Genomic DNA, 18,364 nt, shown 5'->3' with positions numbered 1-18,364 from the left:
TCAGCTGTGTATCCCAGACACGTTCCCAGCCGAGCCAGGGCCAGAAGCAAGCAACATCTTTCCAGCCTCAAGTACTGAGTTCCTCCCAGAGGCCTCGTGCCTGGCATGAAGAGGGCTCTCTGTTTTCTGAAGCGTAGGAAACCGAGAATCCTGGGAAACCAAGAAACAAGTGACCAGACCACCTCCCCTGAGCCACTGGTGATAAGCTGGCGGGTGCACCGAGTCTCCGTTAGAACACCGTCTCAGGTAAGAGATCCCTTGCCCCACACTTTGTTGAAGACTATGGGGTTAAATCATGGCTCAAGACAGTAGCTGGTGCCAACAGAAGGGGCAGCACATTCAGAGTGGGAAGACTACCCCTTCTTGGTTCTGGGAGCTTGGGCAAGTCACCGGGGCTCCCTGTGCCTCAGTTTCCTCCTATGCAGGAGCACAAAAATCTTCCAGCTTCATGGCCTGGCTCAAGGGAGCACACATGAAAGCACTTTGGATAATGTAGAACTCCGTGAAGACGATAATTAGAGCTGTATGGCAGGCCCGTCCTGTTTTCCTTGAGTTACCTCAGGAAATTCCTCAGGTCAGAATGAGTGTCAGGGAGGGTGGCTGTAAGGAAGTGAAATTTATTTCCCACCTGTCATGGGTTGAATTGTGGCCCTCTAAAAGATAACGTCCAAGTCCTAATACCACGTCTCCACACCCCGCCACAACCCCCCGCCACCCAGCAACCTATTACTTGCAAATAGAACCTTTGCCCGTGTGATTAAGTGAAGGGTCTTGAGATAGGATTATCCTAGATTTAGGGTAGGCCCCACATCTAATGATTGACCTTATACAAGAAAGGAGAGAGACATTGGAGACACAGAGGGGACGAGCTGTCAAGATTTGGAGCAATGTGTCCACAGGCTAAGGGATACTAAGGGTTGTTAGCAGCCACCAGAAGCCAGGAGAGAAGCATGGAACAGATTCTCGAGTTTCAGACCTTTCAGAAGGAACCGACCCTGCTGATGTCTTGATTTTGAACTTTTATCCTCCAGAACTGTGAAAGAAAGAATTTCTGTTGTTTTAGGGTCTTCAAGGTTGTGGCAATTTGTTATAGCAGCCCCGGGAAATTAATATGCCATTCAAACTGAGAAGCCTTGATGCAAGGACTTGCCGGCCTGCTGGTTCACCTCAGCTGCTCTCCCTGATCTGTCTGTCCTTGAGGACCGTATTCTTCCTGAGCTGTTCATGCTCCCTTTGGCAGCTTTTGGTGTATTTTATTTTGATAATGCCTCTCTCCTTCTTAGAAGCTACTTGAGTTCCAGATGATTCCAGGTGACATTTAAACACATTCTCCATGTCTCCAAGTTTTGTTCTTGGGGGAATGGCCTGGACAGTCTCATTGCTTGGGCCCAGCAAGTTTATCCTACTTGGTATTAAACATAGCAGTTGGGAAAGCTAACCACAGTGCATGAGGGTCTGTCTCTTGTTGCTCAGAGCAGTGGTTCTCAACCGTTAGGGTGTGTTTGAATCCTGGGGAAGGCTACTGAAAATATAGATCATTGTCTCCTTCCCTTCACTCCTCCCTCCCTACAAGTTTCTGATTTAGTAGGGCTGGGGTGGGGCCCAAGATTTCTCAGTTCTCACATGCTCGCAGGTGATGCCAATGGTCCTGGCCCCGACTGCACGTGAAAACAGCAAGAGTTCAGAGCAGTGGTTCTCACACATTAGGGTTACCTGGGAAGCTTCCCCAAACCGCATGTGTAGGCTGCAACCCATATCTAGTAAGTGGGAATCTCTGGGGATAGGGCCTGAGCATCAGCATTTCTGAAAGCTCCTCAATGATTTTAATATGTAATCAGATTGAAAGTTGGTGGCTTAGAGGTGCTCCCCAGTCCCCCGGCAGGATGGGGAACAGGTTAGGAGGTGGGGAGATGCCCTGGCTAGGCTTGGGGACTTCGCAGCCAGACCTGGTGCCCACTCCAGGGGTGCATGAGGGAAGGAAACAGAAACCAGAATCCTAAGGGGGTGTTTTCTCCCTGTGGCTATGGCCTCAGGGCTCCATCTGGGGACCCAGCTAGAGAGTGAGGCTACCGGTGATCCCAAAGGCTCAGCTACCAAGCCCTGTTTTCTGAGACTACTTGCTTTATGAATTTGATCAAGTTGTTCAGTTCCTCTTTGTTCTCCTTTCCTTATCTACGAAATGGGGACAGTAAAAACACCTACCTGGAGAAGATGAAAGGGGAAAATGTCTTTGAAGCACCTGGCCCAGGTGCCGTAGAGAGCAGACACTCAGTAACCGCTCATTGCCCCCCTTGCCTGGCCACCTGTTCCCTCCTCACTCTCTAGTCTGAAACCGTGGGGAGAACAGGGGCCTGCATGCTTGTCCCTTTGTTTCACTCCCAGAGTTTGGAACCTGACATTTTAGTCACACTAATCTTAATACTTAAATCTTCAGGACTACCTCTTTTTTTTGTTTGTTGATTCTTCTAAGATTTCTTCTAAAGATACATACCTATCCCCCCTCTCTAAAAGGTAGTATACCTTTCTCTCCACAATATATCTTGAAGATTACTCCACAGCAGTCTATGGAAATATTCTTTTCATTCTTTTACAGAGCCACAGAACGTCTGTCACATGCATGGCTCTACTGTGGCTGATTTAACCAGTTCTCCACGGACCCACGTTGGGGTGGTGTCAGCCCCACACACGACTACAGCAGCAATCCACATCCCCACACACGACTACAGCAGCAATCCACATGCCTCCTTTCTGTGTTTTGCCAGTGTGTCTTTCTGGAGGATTCCTGGGGTGCTCCTCTGCGGCCTGGGTCCACACACTGGACAGCAGCGCCTCGCTTCCTTTCCAGGCCTCCAGGGCAGACAGAGCCACAGAAAGGCGGCCTCTGCCTCATTTCTGTCCCCCAGTCTTGTCCCAGTGCATCTTAGTGGAGCCAGCCCAATTCTCCAGCAGGACTCTAGCTGTAAAGGAATGTGGGAAGTGTAGTTTTGGCGTTTCTTGTCTCTGCCACATGGGAAAGCTCCCAGCAGGGGGTTGGAGTGTCAATGACCACATCCTGCTCACCCACTCAATTCTTTTGTTTTAGAGCCTGGGGCGGGGTGCCTGCTTGTGGTGGGTGCACTGAGGGTAGGGGGCTCAGTGCACTGAGGGAAAGGTGCTTGCACATGACCAGACCATCACGTGACTGGTATTTGCCTCCCCTCCCCTCGCTTCCATGCCAATTCCAGTGCTTGTGAGTTGGAGTCTCATTGAGTCAAACATCTTAGAAAGGCAGAAGCCACTCCACACAACATGAACTTTGAATTTTCTCTATAAAACAAAACCAAACCCCCATAGTCTCCTTTTGGGTGTATTATAATTACACTGGGTGTAATATAATACATTATATAAGTGACTGTTACAGGCTGAATTGTGCCCTCCCTGACCCCCGGCAAATCCATATGTTGAAATCCTAACTCCCCCAGTGCCTCACAGCCTGACCAATTTGGAGATAGGGTCTTTAAAGAGATCATTAAGTTATAATGAGGTAATGAGGGTGGGCTCGAATCCAGTGTGAGTGGTGTATCATAAGAAGAGCACATTTGAACACAGACAGGCAGGGGGTAAGGTGTTGGGGGGTGGTGATGTGAAGACAGAGAAGGCAGCTGCCTGTAAGCCAAGGACAGAGGACCCAGGAGAAACCGCACCTGCCAGCACCTTCACCTCAGACTTCTAGCTTCCAGAACTGCAGGAAAGTACATGTCTGTTGTTTGACCCACCCAGTCTCTGGTACTTTGTTACAGTAGTCCTAGCAAACTAATACAGAAACTAAGGCCCAGTAAGAAAAAACAAAAACACAAACATGAGCTGGTAGGAGACTAATTTGGTCTCTGTGGTAAGTTGCTTCCTCAGTGTTTTTTTGCCGTAGACATTTGTCCTGCTGCCTTACCTCTGGAAGCTTCTGCTGAGCCAAACTCTTTTTGGCATCTTTCTCTATGACGGAATTTCCCTCAGAAAGACACTTACTGCATCCTGTACAGTTTGGGAGTCTCTGAGGTGGGGAATCGGCTGTAGCTTTAGATGGCGGCAAAGTTGCCAGGCCCCATGGGAGCAGCCTGCGCACCTGAGAGCTCACACCTCATTGGGCGCTCACTGAGGACTGTCACTCAGTTTTCTAACCTACCCTCTTGGGGAGCTGTGGCAATCTTGCCCTAAATGTATTTGGCTCCCATTTTCACAGGAGGTAAATGTGGCATGCAAAATGCATTTTTAATGACTGACATCTGCCTTTGGAAGTATTTACCATCTTTGCTGGGTCATTAAGTCTTTAAATTCTTCAATATTTTAATGATTTTTATAGTCCAGTGATGTGTAGGTTTGTTCAAGTTTTCCTTCTCAGCATGCTCCTTTGCCCATAAGATGCTCCAGCAAGAGCTTACCAAAGGGTTATTGAACACATGACACAGTTCCTAAGGGTCCTTTCTTGGCAGCCTGCCTTCTGCCCTGGCCATCATTATAGCAGAGGCTCGTCTTACCCAGGCTTAGGTTCTAAAGGCAGCAAGGATGGTCCAAATGACCTTTGCAAACCCTCTGCAGAAGTTGCCATGTTGGGGATCTTGATACCGTTTCTCGGTTAAGTCCAGTACTCCAGCTTTTTGGTCCTAGGTCCAGATCATTATGTTTACAGTGGAGTCCCAGGTGAAGGATTGGCCTGTGTCTGGGGTGGGTGTGTTAGAACTATACAAAGCTGGGCTAGTTCTTACATAAGGGGAAGGCAGGAACCTAGACATCCTGGGAATCGCAGATTCATATCCATTCATTGAGTGGAAATGCAGGCAAAATTACCTGTATTATTTAAATAGTGCTCCTTCTTCTCTGTCCCCCTCTTAATTTCAGTTTTGCTGAACACATTTATAGTATGGCTCAGTACAATATGGCAGACGGAGTGAGCACTGGACTAGGGTCCAGGGTATTCAGTTACAAAGTTCTTTCAGCCACAAGCATTTTGGAGAATGCTAAGGCCAAGGCAGACTCTTAAAACAAATAGAAGCCAGGGTTCCTGTGTGGCTCAGTGGGTTAAGTCTCTGCCTTCACTCGGGTCATGATCTCAGGGTCCTGGGATCAAGCCCCACGTCGGGCTCTCTGCTCAGCAGGGAGCCTGCTTCCCCCTTCTCTCTATGCCTGTCTCTCTGCCTATCTATGATCTCTGTCTGTCAAGTGAATAAATAAAATATTAAAAAAAAATAGAAGTCATTACTTTCTCTCAGGTTCAGTGTCCTCACCTGTAAGATGATGCATGTTTTGGAGTTGGATGATCCTGAGGCTCCCTTCTGGAGTTTTGGACATTGGCAAGTTCAAGCTCAGGTTCATAGCTGAGGAAGGCTGGCCTCCTAGGACAGCCTGAATAACCCCATGTTCTAGAAAAGCACCAGCCTATTCCCCATGCTGCCTGGGAATGTCATAAGACAGAGTTTGGCAAAAGTAAGAACAAAGCTGAGCAATGGGTTCTGTAGGAGCATGCCTGCTAATTCACCCTGCTTGCCTCCAGTGCCTCTTCAGCTCAGCAAATCTTTTTTTCTTTTTTTAAAGATTTTATTTGTTTGTTTGTTTGTTTGTTTGAGAGAGAGAGTGAGTTGGGGGGAGAGGGAGAGAGAATCTGAAACAGAGTCCAGGCTGGCCGCAGAGCCTGACATGGGGCTCGATTCCACAACCCTGAGATCATGACCTGAGCCAAGACCAAGAGACAGACACTCAACTGACTGAGCCACCCAAGCACCCCCAGTGCAGCAAATCCTAATTTAGCACCTGGTAAAGACAAGACAAGGTACTGCATTGGAGAGGTGAAGGCAGCTAAACTCTCCTGATGCTGTGGAACTCCCAGTCTTGGTATAATTTTGAGCATTTTATCACAAGTGAGAAAGCTGAGTATTTTTTGTTTGGGTAAAATCTACTGGGAAAAATGAGGGTATGTCAGAAAACTTTTTTGCCTTTAATTAACTCCAAATTCACATCTCTCTGGGGCTGTGGAAACCATTAGTGCTGTTCACCAAATATTTCTGTTCTCCTAACACGGGGCACATAGTGGGATTATATTTTTATTTTTTTAAGATTTTATTTATTTATTTGACAGAGATCACAAGTAGGCAGAGAGGCAGGCAGAGAGAGAGGAATGAAAGCAGGCCCCACACTGAGAAGAGAGCCCGATGTGGGGCTCGATCCCAGGACCCCGGGATCATGACCTGAGCCAAAGGCAGAGGCTTTAACCCACTGAGCCACCCAGACGGCCCAGATTATATTTTTCTGAGCCACCGAAGTTAAGTGTGGCTTTGTGACTTGCTTTGTTGATGAAATATGAAGAGCACAGTGTGCTTTACTTCCAGGCAAAAGGCTTATTAACCATCACAAGGCTCCTCTGTGGTTCTTCCCCCTGCCGTGTAACCAGCAATGCTCTGGGTAGTGGAAGCTCCTGGGTTGTGTCTCTCTGCAAAGGACAAAGGGGGAATCCAGACCTGGCTGATCCAGGATGGACATGCAGTAGGAGCAAGTTGTTTTAAGCCACGCAGATAGAAAACTTTTATCATGTAAGTTTCTAATCATATGAAAGCAGAAGCAATAGTAAATCCAACCTGCTCTACCTATAATGTAGCTTCAGTAACTGTCAAGACATAAGACTCTGAGATTTGGTCTAGCTTGTTAGTACAGCACACCCTAGACCAGTCCTGCCTAAAACAGGGGAGGGGATATTATTTTATAGAACCACTACATGACTGACAGACTGGGAAAAAGCCTGGACATGAAATTCACAAGATTTTATTTTCTTGCCATATTTTTTTTTTCACACTTTTTATGCTTCTCAGGAATTCAGGAGAGCTGAACATCTGTGTGAATTAGCTGATGTAAAAGTTGCCAGGCGCTGAGAAGGGAACTTCTTTATGGAATCCTTGTCTTTTCTCTCAGCCTAGATCCCCTTCCTTGGACTCACCCCCTGCCCCAGCTCTTCTGGCACTTGGAACTCATCCTCTCACTTGCTAACAACAGTTTTCATGTAGGGAGCCAGGCGCCCTGTGGCTTTGTGTATAACCCGCCTCAATGCCCTGTGCCTCTACTTCTCACAGCTTGTGACACAGGGACGTGCTGCCACTGCCAACTTCAGGAGAGAGAGTTCCAGAAGGTTAGACCTGTGGAGCGTGAAGTGCTCTTCTTGCCACAGATCCAGGTTTAGGGAGTTCATTTTGAGTCACACAGGAACCTCAACATGCGTCTTTCGGTATTTCTTAGGTATGCTTGTTACAAGGACAGTGGTATAACAGAAGGTCTCAACAAAACCTTAACTGGTGGCCTAGCCCACAGAGAAGAGTGTTTTTATGTACAGTTTCTGTACACAGACAGCACATGGGTGTGTCCCAGAGGTTTCTGTTTCGTTCCACTGGTTAGTGGGCTGTTCCTGAGCTAGCTCTTCTGTGGTATGGTTCACAGTGGATTGGATGGAGCAAGTCTTCCTTCTCTACTCTCCTTTTTTTTTTTTTTAAGATTTTATTTATTTATTGGAGAGAGAGAGTATAAACAGGGGGAGCTGCAACGGGAGAGGGAGAAGCCAACTCCCCGCTGAGCAGGGAGCCTACCAGAGGACTCGATCCCAGGACCCTGAGATCATGACCTGAGCTGAAGGCAGATGCCTAACCAACTGAGTCACCCAGGTGCCCCTTTACTCTCCTTTAAAAAAAAAAAAAATTAACTTATTTATTTATTAAGTTCCTCAAAAAGAAATCCAAATGGAATTTTGAGTGGCATTGCACTGACTTTTTAAGTTAATTGTTAATTTAATTAGGTCTTTATAGAGTCATCCAAGATAGGTTATCCTTTATTATTAGGTCATTCAGCCCAAAAGCATAGAATGTGCTCTCTCTATTCATATCATTTTCTGTTTCCTCGATTAGAATTTCAAAAATCTGTATGGAAGTTTTGTGTATTTTTGGCTAATACCTAGATGTTTTGTAGTTCTTATTGCTATTGCAAATGATGTCTTTTCAGTAATATTTTCTAGTAGCTCTTGTGGGCGAGAGGAGACACTGCTGATGTGTACAGGTTGATCCTGTATCTGGCAGACTTACTGAACATTATTAGTTCTGATTTGTTTGAATCTTTGTTTTTTCTCAGTTGACTCTCTGCTTCTCCTTTGCTGCAGGAAGAAACAACCCCCCCATTTAACTTTTGTGGCAGGTAGTGGTGGTAATTTTCGAGGGGGATGACTCACCAGGGAGGAGTGGAAAATGTTTCCTCCTTCCCCCATTATAGGAGGGCCGGGGCCTCTGTGACACTGACAGCTTCAGAGCCCTGTCCTCACCCCTGTGCGGTGGGAGAAAAGGTGGCCTAAAGTTCTCTGGGAACAGGGAAGGGGAGGGGAGGGGAGGGAATGACACCCAAAAGAGAGAGGGAGGGATTTAGAAAAGAGAAAGAAGACTGAGGAAAGGAAAAGACTCTTTTGAGGGAGACTGACAGGATTGGGGATCCATCCGGGGTCTGGGAAGTATTAGGAACAGGAGATGGTAAAAGAGCCTGGTTCCAGGGGTGCCTGGGTGGCTCAGTGGGTTAAAGCCTCTGCCTTCGGCTCAGGTCATGATCCCGGGGTCCTGACATTGTGCCCCACATCGGGCTCTCCGCTCAGCAGGGAGCCTGTTTCCTCCATCTCTCTCTCTGCCTGCCTCTCTGCCTACTTGTGATCCATCTGTCAAATAAATAAAATAAAATCTTAAAAAAAAAAAAAAAAAAGAGTCTGGTTCCAGAAGAGTGGCTGGACCGGAGACCCACCATCCTGCAGCTTCACCACAAAGTCCCAGGCAGTGTTGGTCACTAATGTGGGGGTAAGGAAGTCAAGCAGCTGGACACAGGCCTGGGTACCTCCGACGCCCTTCCGCCTGCCTCCAGCTATGCTGACCAACAGCTGGAGGCCCTGCCCCATGACTGCAGCCCCCATGCAGCTGTGACGGAAGACCCAAAGCCACAGACAGGGCCTGCAACTCTGCCAGGCTCTGAACTCCCTACATCCCCAGAGCTCCCACAAGTCAGAGCTGGATCTATAAGGCTCAGCACATAGAGGACCCCACAACTGGTCCTGAAAAGAAGCTTACTGAGGGAAATCCAGGAGTGGAGGATGTTTTAACTGGGCAGTTGTCTGCTTTGTTTAAGGAGTAACCATAGCTGAATGTTAAGGTTGCTTTAGTTTGAAAACATTTCCGCAACCCTGAAAGATGATGAGAGGGGCTGCCCTCTGCCTTGCACGGCATCGGCCAGCGCTGCTGGAGGCAGGATGGGGAGGCCTTGGTTAACCTCTGTGATGGGTGACCACGATTTCAGTCGCTGGCTGAGTGGTTGTAGAGTCAGGAAGTAGGGAGCCATTTCCTTCCTGTTCCCCCCTTCAAGGGCTTGTCCAGGATCGAATGCTGAACACATTAAACACAGCTTTTCTGTGCTGACCAATGCTCCCCTTTTTGCCCCTTTACTGACCTTCATGAATCCTGCACCCCAGGTAGTCAGAGCCCCACGTGTAGGAATTCTCTCCCCAGAGAATCTGCTTCCTTTAAGAGATTGGAAGGAGCAGAGGCATCCAGGCAGGTCTGTTCATGCGGGGAAGCTGACAGACGCCTTCAAATCTCACCCAGACGCCAGACCCCTAGGGACTCGGTGGGGAGGCAGGCCTGGCTCTGCTTGTAAGCAAACCATGAAGGCCAACTTTGTAAATGTGTCACCCCCAAACAAGGGAAGCTGTTCTGGAGCAAAGAAGCCAGAAGAAGTGTTAGTGGGAAGAGGGATAGTAAGCCTGGTGCGGGGACACACGCCCGGAGCCTGTCAAGGTGCTTTGGGCGCTGAAGAGCCAGGCCAGCGGGACAGGGTTGTTACCCACCCCCCAACCCCCCCTCCCCAGAGCCTGGGTGAGGCCTCAGTCTCTGGGTGTGCTCCTCATTTCCTGTGGCAGCCTGTCTCTACATGCTGAGTGGCTGCGGAACAACGGCTTACAGTGACTCAGCTTTATAAATAGGACATTCACAGTGCAGATTATAGGAAATTCCCAGAGTCTTCTGCCTGACCTTATTTTGGGTGTGCAGTTCACACAAGTGAAGTCCCAAGCTCCCTCCTCCTGACTGCCCCCCCCCCCCCTCCAGCCTCCTGGGAAGCTGACTGCAGGCTGTCTCAGCTTAGTGACTAGGATTGTCCCCGCTAGGGATGGAGGTGCCTACCTCCGGCCTTATTCAGACACTCCTGGGGGAGAAGGGCCAACACCAGCCTCATACTCCCGAGCTCCCAAGCCGCATTGTCTCACTGACTCTCACTTACTCCCAGGAGGAAGGTGCGTTATTCTTCCCTGTTGTAGATAAAGAAACTGGAAGGCAAACCCATGTCTGACTAATTCTGGATCCCAAGGATGAACTACAGACTCATCCTCCCCTATAAACACAAAATGAGACGAAAGGATGATAATAAAGAAAGGGGAGCCCTCTGCTTTCAGGAAAGAGAGGAGAAGGATATTACTGCTTTTTCCTTCTTTCCCCTACTGACACCTTCCTGGACAGGGGGATGTTTCTGGAAAGCCAGACTTGAACTCTGAGTGGCCCGGTGGCTACTGCCATAGCTGGGTTTGAAACATCTGAGAGGGCGTCTATATGGAGGCAGGAGGCTCTGTAACTGGCAGGGAGGGGTGGGTCAGGTTATTGCAGGTTTTGGACCTAAATGCTCTTCAAATATTTGCCGAACAACTCCCAGTGCTTTGGAACAAGAAGCAGGAGCAGCCCTGCTGAGTCACTGGATACTGAGGCGTAAAAACTGAAATGTGATATGATGCCTTTTAATGACTTCCAGCCTCTCCTCCCTCATCATTAGCCAGGGTCCCTCTTCCCTCATCCGGGGGCCTCCTTACAAGGAGAGGGCTCTGCTGCTAGGCTGCTGGACGAGGTAGCACCTTCCAACTTCTGGTACTGGGGCTGACTCCCCCATCGCCTTCGTCGCCCACCTGGGACTGCCAACAGTCTTCTGAGCTACAGATCTGTTCTTCCAACAATCTGTGACATTCCTCCTCTTCATGCCCCCAAAGCTTCCGATTTCAAGTGCATAATAGAGCACTCCAAACTTCTCCCCTTGTATTCTCTCCGTTAATGGTAAATGCTGAATCATCTTTATTTCCTCTGCTCCCCCGCTTCTCTCCTCCTCCCTGCTCTCTGTGTGTAACTGATCCCGTGCTGACCCCTGCCACCTTCACGAAGGCCACCGTCTCGGAGTACACAGCCGATACTGGGTCCTGGCCACCCTGCCCTTTTCTGACCGGGGTGGCCATGTGCATGACCCGAGCTGAGCCCAGCAGGCCCTTCCCCAGGATTTTTCCAGTGGCCACAGGGAGTTGGACCTCCTTTGCCTCTCTGGTTACCAGCTGGGCAGCCTGGGGGAGGCCTGGAAAAAGTCCTTTATCAGCAGGACCAGAGACCAGGCTGGTGAATGATGGTGAGAGAAATCCTGAATGGGTGGAATTCCTAGGTCAGCCTCCCCGAGTCCAGCCATGGCCTCCCCCAACCCACCTTCCACAGGCTCACCAGGATTCCATCCTATTGTTTCCAACCCGTTGTCTTTGAAAACTACAGAGAAGATTATACAATAATTCAAAGAACACTCATACGTTCCTCACCCCAGTTCACCAACTGCTAGCAAGCTGTTATATGCGTGTACACATTCTTTTCCTGAGCCATTTGAAAGTAAGTCGCTGAGATCACGACCTTTCTCTCCTACGTATTTCTATGTGTATCTCCTAAGAATTTGAACACTTTCTTACATAATTACAATACCGCGATCACATTCAAGAAATTTAACAAGGACATAATATTATCTAATATGTAGCCACATTCAGTTTTTCCAAGGGAAATGTGAATATGGACATACGTCAGATAATATTATTATAGCTTTTTCCTTTTTCAATTCAAGATCCAATCAGAGTGACAAATTGCATTTTGTTGTCCCGTTTAGTCCCTTGCTGTTTAGAATATGTAGTTCTTTCCTTTTTTGTATTTCATGATGTTAATATTTTTATAGCATCTCTCTCAATTTGGAATCCTGTGCTTAGGGAACCCAAGCATTGTGTAATGGGCAATAAACCTCCTCTTAGGCAGAGGAGACATGATCTGCGAAAGGAGCCATTATCTTTATTATTTCGGACGTTAGTCTGCCTGCACTTCACTCCATGGGTAGACGTTATCTCTGTCTTCTAAGCATTCTTGCCATACAAACAACCTTGGAAAGATAGTCTAGGAGAAGGACAGCCAGTCCTGCTGCTTGTGGGCCATCCACAAATGTGAGAGAGACTCATAGAGAACTATCTCTTGACAGGTCCCGTGAACGTTATCTACAACCCATACTCTTTCCCTGTTGTGGCTGATGGGTCCCCCACCTTCCATTCTCTACATCTTCAGTAATGGAACCCCACATATCCACAGTGGCTGTGCACAGGCTGTGCACATGGTTTCTCCGAATTGAATCTGCAGTTCCCGTCTTCCCTTGCAGCAAGGTGTGGCTGTGGGATGAAGTTTTGAGGAGTAGCTTTTCGGGTAGTGTGTAGCTTCTGGAAAGTGCCCTTAAAGGATAGACAACATGCCATTTTCCTTCTCTTTCTTTCTTCCTGCAACAAAAAATGGCAACCTCCCCCCAGGTGGCCTTTCTAATTCTCTTCTCTGCCTTTTTTTTTTTTTTTTTAAAGATTTTATTTATTTGTTAGAGAGGGAGTGAGAGCACAAACAGGGGGAGCGGCAGGCAGAGGACAGGGAGAAGCAGGCTTCTCACTGAGCCGGGAGCCCAATGCAGGACTCAATCCCAGGATACTGGGATCATGATCTGACCTGAAGGCAGATGCTTAACCCACTGAGCCACCCAGCCATCCCACATTTTTTGCCTCCATAGCGCATAACACTGTTGACTTACTATCTATTTTGCTTACGTTGTATACTGTCTGCCTCCTCTCCCTCAAATGCAAATTCCATGAACAGTGCTGGTACACCACAGTTATTAAAATATTGAAATACTTCTGTACCAGTTAGGGTCTTTGTGTGCCTCCCATGGTAGCTTTAGGTACCCAACAGTCTTAACTTGGGTTGCAATAACCAAATGTCACAAACTGGGCCTAACAACAGACATGTATTTTCTTACAGCTCTGGAGGCTAGAATCCCAATATCAAGGTGCTGGCCAATTCAGTTCCTGAAGAGATTCCTGGCGAGGGCTCTCTGGCATGCAGATGGCTGTCTTCTTGTGTACACTCACACACACCCTACACACACATTCACAGAGAGAGAGAGAGAGAACTCTCTGGAGTCTCTTCTTCTAAGGGCACTAATCTCATTGGGCCAAGGTTCCAAATCCATGACCTCATCTAAATCTACTTACTTCCCAAAGACCCCATCTCTAATGCTATCACACTGGCGATTAGAGCTTCAACATATGAGTTTGGGGGAAGCACAGAGGTTTAATCCGTAACACCAGTGACACAGGCTTCTAGGATTCCTCCTCCTACCTTGGGGCCAGTGACATCCTAAGGAATCAGTGCCCATCCTATGCCCCTCAGGTGCTCAGTGAAGACTCGTTGAGTAAATGCATACTAGATTCCAGCATGGCTCCACACCTTCTCATCATCAGTCCTGAGCTCAAGAAGAGCTAGAGTTAGATTTTTCAATAAATAAAAATCAGGAAAAGTACCAAGGGGCAATTCTCTACTGTTTTTAAACAAAGGACTTTTCTCAAGTCCTTCCTGTACCCATCCCACCTCTTGGAGAAGAGGAAGTGACTCTGATCAGAAACATAGGTGGGGGGGGGGGGAGAGATCGTTTTTTCCCTAAAGATTAGTAATTACCAGGACCTGCCATATTGACCATGAGGGATTAGAGAGGGAGGAAGAGGCAACAGCAATGGTATGAGGTATGAGGCTGGGAAGGGAACCAAGGTTTGCCACTCAGTGGGCCACACACATCTTCTCGCTCACCTGGCCTTCCAGAAGGTCCTTCAGTGCCAAGGAGAAAAGTGGTCTGAGGGCCTGGAGCTATAATAACATGAAAACATGTGCAAGCCCTATAAATGAAGCAGTTCCCCTTCCTGCTCTTCAGCTCAGAGAAATGCTCACACACATGCAGGGAGGCCTGGCTTATCACAGCAAAAAGGCTGTTTAAATAGTCTCCTTGTCCCGGAACAGGGAAACAGCTAAATAAGGTGTGCCATTGCTAAGCACTCTGGAAAAGCATTTAAGAATTTTAAAATGTTGAATGGCTCTCTGCGGACTGATGTGGAGAGAGGGCCACAGATTTGTTGTCGAGAGGAAAGAAGAGAGTTGAAAATAAAACCTACAGGATTTGTACATTAAACACCCCCCAGTACTTTGTTTTCTTTCAAAACTTCCTTCAAATGTTCTCATTTTAAGCATACAGGAAAGTATGGAGAATAAAATCACAGACGTTCACTCGTAGACCCACCATGCAGGTTTGGGCCGTGTTTGCTTCAGATAGGAACTGTCTTCACCACGCAGCATCTCGGATAATGTATCTCGGATAATGTATGTCGAGCATGTGTGTACTCTTCGCTGGACGTTGACTAAAGATGCTGCTACGTGCTGTTGATGTTAATTGTGAACAAGACAGACAAGCCACCTGTCTTCAAGGAGCTTACCATTTCCTGGGCAGACAGTTGAGAAGCAGCAGAGCAAACACGTGATTATGGATCATGATGAACAATATGAAGAAAGCAGGCGGGGATAAGGGGAGTGACCTGCTTCGGGGAGGAGGAGCAGGGCTGAGGGATCTGGAGACAGGAGCTGTGAGCTGACACCTGAAGGATGATTAAGAGCCAGCCCCGGGCAGAGTGGCCTCAGCAGAAGCCCCAAGGATCTCAGAACCAGGCCTGGCTGTGTAATCAGCTACAGCCAACACAAAGGAAAATGCAGGCCTACAGCCATGGGTGGGACAGTCAGTCTCCCCTTCCCTGGGGGCTCATTGCTTCAACCCACAGCCCATGGGGGAGCCCCAAGGAATTGCAACCTCTGTCCCAGAATGAGCATGAGGCCTGGATCCAGACTGGGTGGGAGACAGAGCTATGGGGTGGGGCCAACAGCCTAGGCAGAGATGGCTGCAGCTGGGCCCTGTCCTGAGGAGTCCCCTCAGGTGCCTGATGCAGACCTCCCTATAGCCCTGCCCAGCCTGTCGGGGTGGGGATGGGGGCGAAGGGTGATGGCAGAATGTGGGCCTGCCTCTGCCACTGTGCCTGGTCACTGCTTCATGCACAGGGTGGCAGTGGTCGTAGGGCGGACATGGAACGTTAAAGGCAAGGTAGGCCAGGTGTGACCTGGGGCCCTGGGGAGCAGGAAGGTGGTAGGAGCTGTGGCCACTGATGAGCTGAGACTCCAGACCTAGTGCAAATGGCCGGCTCCGTTGACCCATCAGGCTCCACATGCAAAACACAAACTCAAAGATAATTATTAAGAAATTCAAGATGGTGACTACAGGGTATTAAAGCCCAACCACGGCACCACCACCCCCTACCCCAACTCTTCTGAGTGTAAGGCTGGATGGGGCTGCCCTGGTCTCAGGCCTGTGACGCTGACCCTGTTTAGCACTGAAGAAGAAAATGCAAAGAATACAATCTTTGGAGCCCTGTTATTTGGCCCCTGTCCCTCACAAGCTTCCCATCACTCACTGTCAGATGGGAAGCTTGTGAGGGACAGGGGCCAGGTAACTCCAGGGGATCTGTGGGTCCCTGTAAGGATTGTATTCTTTGCATTTTCTTCTTCATCCAGTAGGAAACCTCCAAAGGGTTTCAAGCAGATGAGTAACATTTCGGGTCACACTGGGTATGGTGTGGAGAGTGGATTGGGCCATGAAGAAGTGAAAATGTGGCTGACCAAGGCAAGAGGTGACAGTGACTTAAGGTCTCGGAGAGAAGCAGATGGATGGGAGGCATTTTAGGAGCACAGGGTAAAAGAAATGGTTGATAAAGAGATCAAGGAAGGAAGAGCCCAGGGAGTGGGAAGGTTCAACTAGGCAGATGTTGAAGTCAGAAAGTAGGAAAGTAAGTACAGTGCTGTGGAGGGAAGGCCACAGGACGAAGGGCAGGAGCCCAGGCAGGGTCCATCGCAGACCCACATATAACCCAGGGTCTGACAACCTTGGTTTTGCACATGACACTTGGTTGCATAGTCCTGTGTCTGGATAAGCCAGGTAGAGCGAGCCAAGCGAGGCGATCTATCTCCTCGGAGGTGCCAGCGAGGTGGACCTTACCCACGCAGTCTTTCCTCCAGATCCTAGCCCAGAGGGCTCAGCTTGTCACCTTGCAGGACAATTTATTGCAGGGAAGACTGAGGGTCCTTCCCTGCCATGCCCGCTTGCATGGCATGGCCTCTCAAAACACACCTGTAAGAATGGAGACAAAGGCCAGACCACAGGAAGATCCAGGAAGGAACGCGAGAAAGAACGAGGGTTGTATCTGTGAAATCAACCAGAACCTCGGTTACCTTGCATGCAAAGTGTGACCTTCCTGCCCGCCCAGATCGCTTTTCCCCTTTTCAGTCAGTTCGACCTGCGGGGATAAGGGACCTGGCTGTCCTCCAGGGCAGAGGACTACAGCTGGGATTCTATTTTCATTCAAATAGCAATGTCAAAGAAACCTCAGGCTTCCCTTTTTGCAAACCTGTAAGAGAAATCCAACTGCAGGGGAGAAGGAGGAGGAGGAGGAGGCGGCAGAAGGATTAGGGAGGAGGAGGGAAAGGAGGGGTTTGCAGCTGGGAGAGCTCAGTGAGGGCAGCCTGCCTGCCGTCCAGGCTTCTAGTGAACAGCCCGACTTCGGAGAAGTGGCCCCGGGAAGCAATGAGTCAGGAGAACATTCTTACCAGGCTTTGCTAATGTTGATGCACTTGCAGAATGGGAGGAAATGCAGTCCTGGTTTGACCTAACCATCGCGCCCTCTTTCATCGTGATTAAAAGCCTTCATTTTCTCCCTCCCTGGTGGCAAGGTTAGTGGAAAGAAATTCAACGAAAAGCAATGTCAACTTATTAATCTTGAATGGCCAAAAAGAAACGGAGTCTGCAGAAAAAAAGAAACCTGCTTTTATTTCCTGTTAATTGAGCCAAAGAAAACTCTCCTTCAAATTCCTGAGCTGTTCTCATTGTTCTGTGTTTGCTCAGAGCCCTGTGCGGCTCCCGGGCTGTGCTCTAGAGCTCCTGGGAAGGAACAGTCATGTCACTGCGGGCAAGTGGCTTGTGGGGATCTCCTTTTTCTCAGTGTGCCTGCGGGAAGTTAATAAGAACTCCACGGAAAAATTAGTTTGGGAAGAAATACGTTCAAAGAAGTAATATGGGTTTCTTTACTATGGGAGCCCTCAGTATACTAATGAACACTGTCAGTCTTCAGGAAGCAGGCAGAAAACCCTGCGGATTTCCTCCTCAACACCACCCCCTTCACCACTTTTTTTGCTCAGATAACCTGGATTTTGTGTGATTTTGATACCTGTGTGTGTTGTGGGCTCCTCCCATGTGCGGGGTGAAGGGTGGGAGGGTGGGGAGCAGGGCGGTCATTCTGATCCATGCCCTTGGCAGTGATTGCTGTAGGTGTGGTCACCAGAGCCAGCCCCGCCCAGGGGATGTCAGGAGCTGCAGACTTGGGGACTTCTAGAAAGTTTCCCTTACTTTTAGAACAGACACCACACTTCCCTCTTCCTGTCTTTGGACATTATCCTGTGAAGGCAGGAGCTCCGAGCAGCGCAGTCATATTAGAAGCATGAAAAGCCAAGAACACCTCAGAGAAGCTGATGCTGTGAAGCTGTTGGGTTTAACTCTTGGGTTTGTTTCTTCATTGTTCAGGCCACGGGGCATTCTAGTCATTCGGCTACTAGCATCCTGAAACCGAAAGGGACGCAAGATGCAGACCCTCCCAAATTCACCTGACCACAGAAGCTCTTCCTGTGGGTGCTCTACAGAGAGCCCTTTGGGAAAAGCCAAGGAGTGAGGGATGTGGAGTTGGAAGCTGAAAGCTCCAAGTTCTGTTTAAGGTTCTAAAAGTTACAGGAGCTCCTGGGCCTCACGTCTAACTTTGTGAAAAGAGTGTAAACTAAGATAATGTAAGTCAGGTGCTGATGCTAGGCATGGCACATAGTAGATAAATCATTGTTGCTAACAAAATGGGGGCCAGGGGAAGAGAAGAGAAATAGACTAGTTTCACATCTCACTTCTGCCTAAGAGTTCATTTATTTATTTATTTATTAAAAGATTTTATTTCTCCATTTTGTGAGAGAGAATGCAAACAGAGGGTAGGGGTAGAGGCAGAGGGAGAGAGAGAGTCTCAGGCAGACCCCCCCCTCCCCGCTGATCAGAAGGGAGGGGGCTC

The 18,364-nt window shown here is 48.6% G+C and overlaps 1 long non-coding RNA gene across 3 annotated transcripts; it reads right to left on the bottom strand.

The window, feature by feature from the left end:
• Nucleotides 1–12,138: 12,138 nt before the first annotated feature.
• LOC131998819 (uncharacterized) lies at nt 12,139–17,024 on the bottom strand. Of its 3 annotated transcripts, none has more exons than XR_009398878.1 (8): nt 16,872–17,024; nt 16,497–16,672; nt 16,264–16,395; nt 14,467–14,665; nt 13,983–14,039; nt 13,518–13,641; nt 13,156–13,274; nt 12,139–12,586 (listed from the first exon to the last, which is right to left on the bottom strand). It is a non-coding gene; the product is annotated as an uncharacterized LOC131998819 (long non-coding RNA). The 3 variants fall into 3 exon arrangements; XR_009398879.1 differs by having other exon boundaries at nt 13,518–13,657; nt 16,497–16,561; XR_009398877.1 differs by having other exon boundaries at nt 16,497–16,561.
• Between the last annotated feature and the right edge of the window lie 1,340 nt (nt 17,025–18,364).

The sequence above is a fragment of the Mustela nigripes genome, chromosome 13, assembly GCF_022355385.1.
Source record: "Mustela nigripes isolate SB6536 chromosome 13, MUSNIG.SB6536, whole genome shotgun sequence".
Classification (NCBI taxonomy): domain Eukaryota; kingdom Metazoa; phylum Chordata; class Mammalia; order Carnivora; family Mustelidae; genus Mustela; species Mustela nigripes.
Note: the sequence above shows the minus strand (reverse complement) of the source record. Positions and strands in the feature narration are given on the sequence as shown.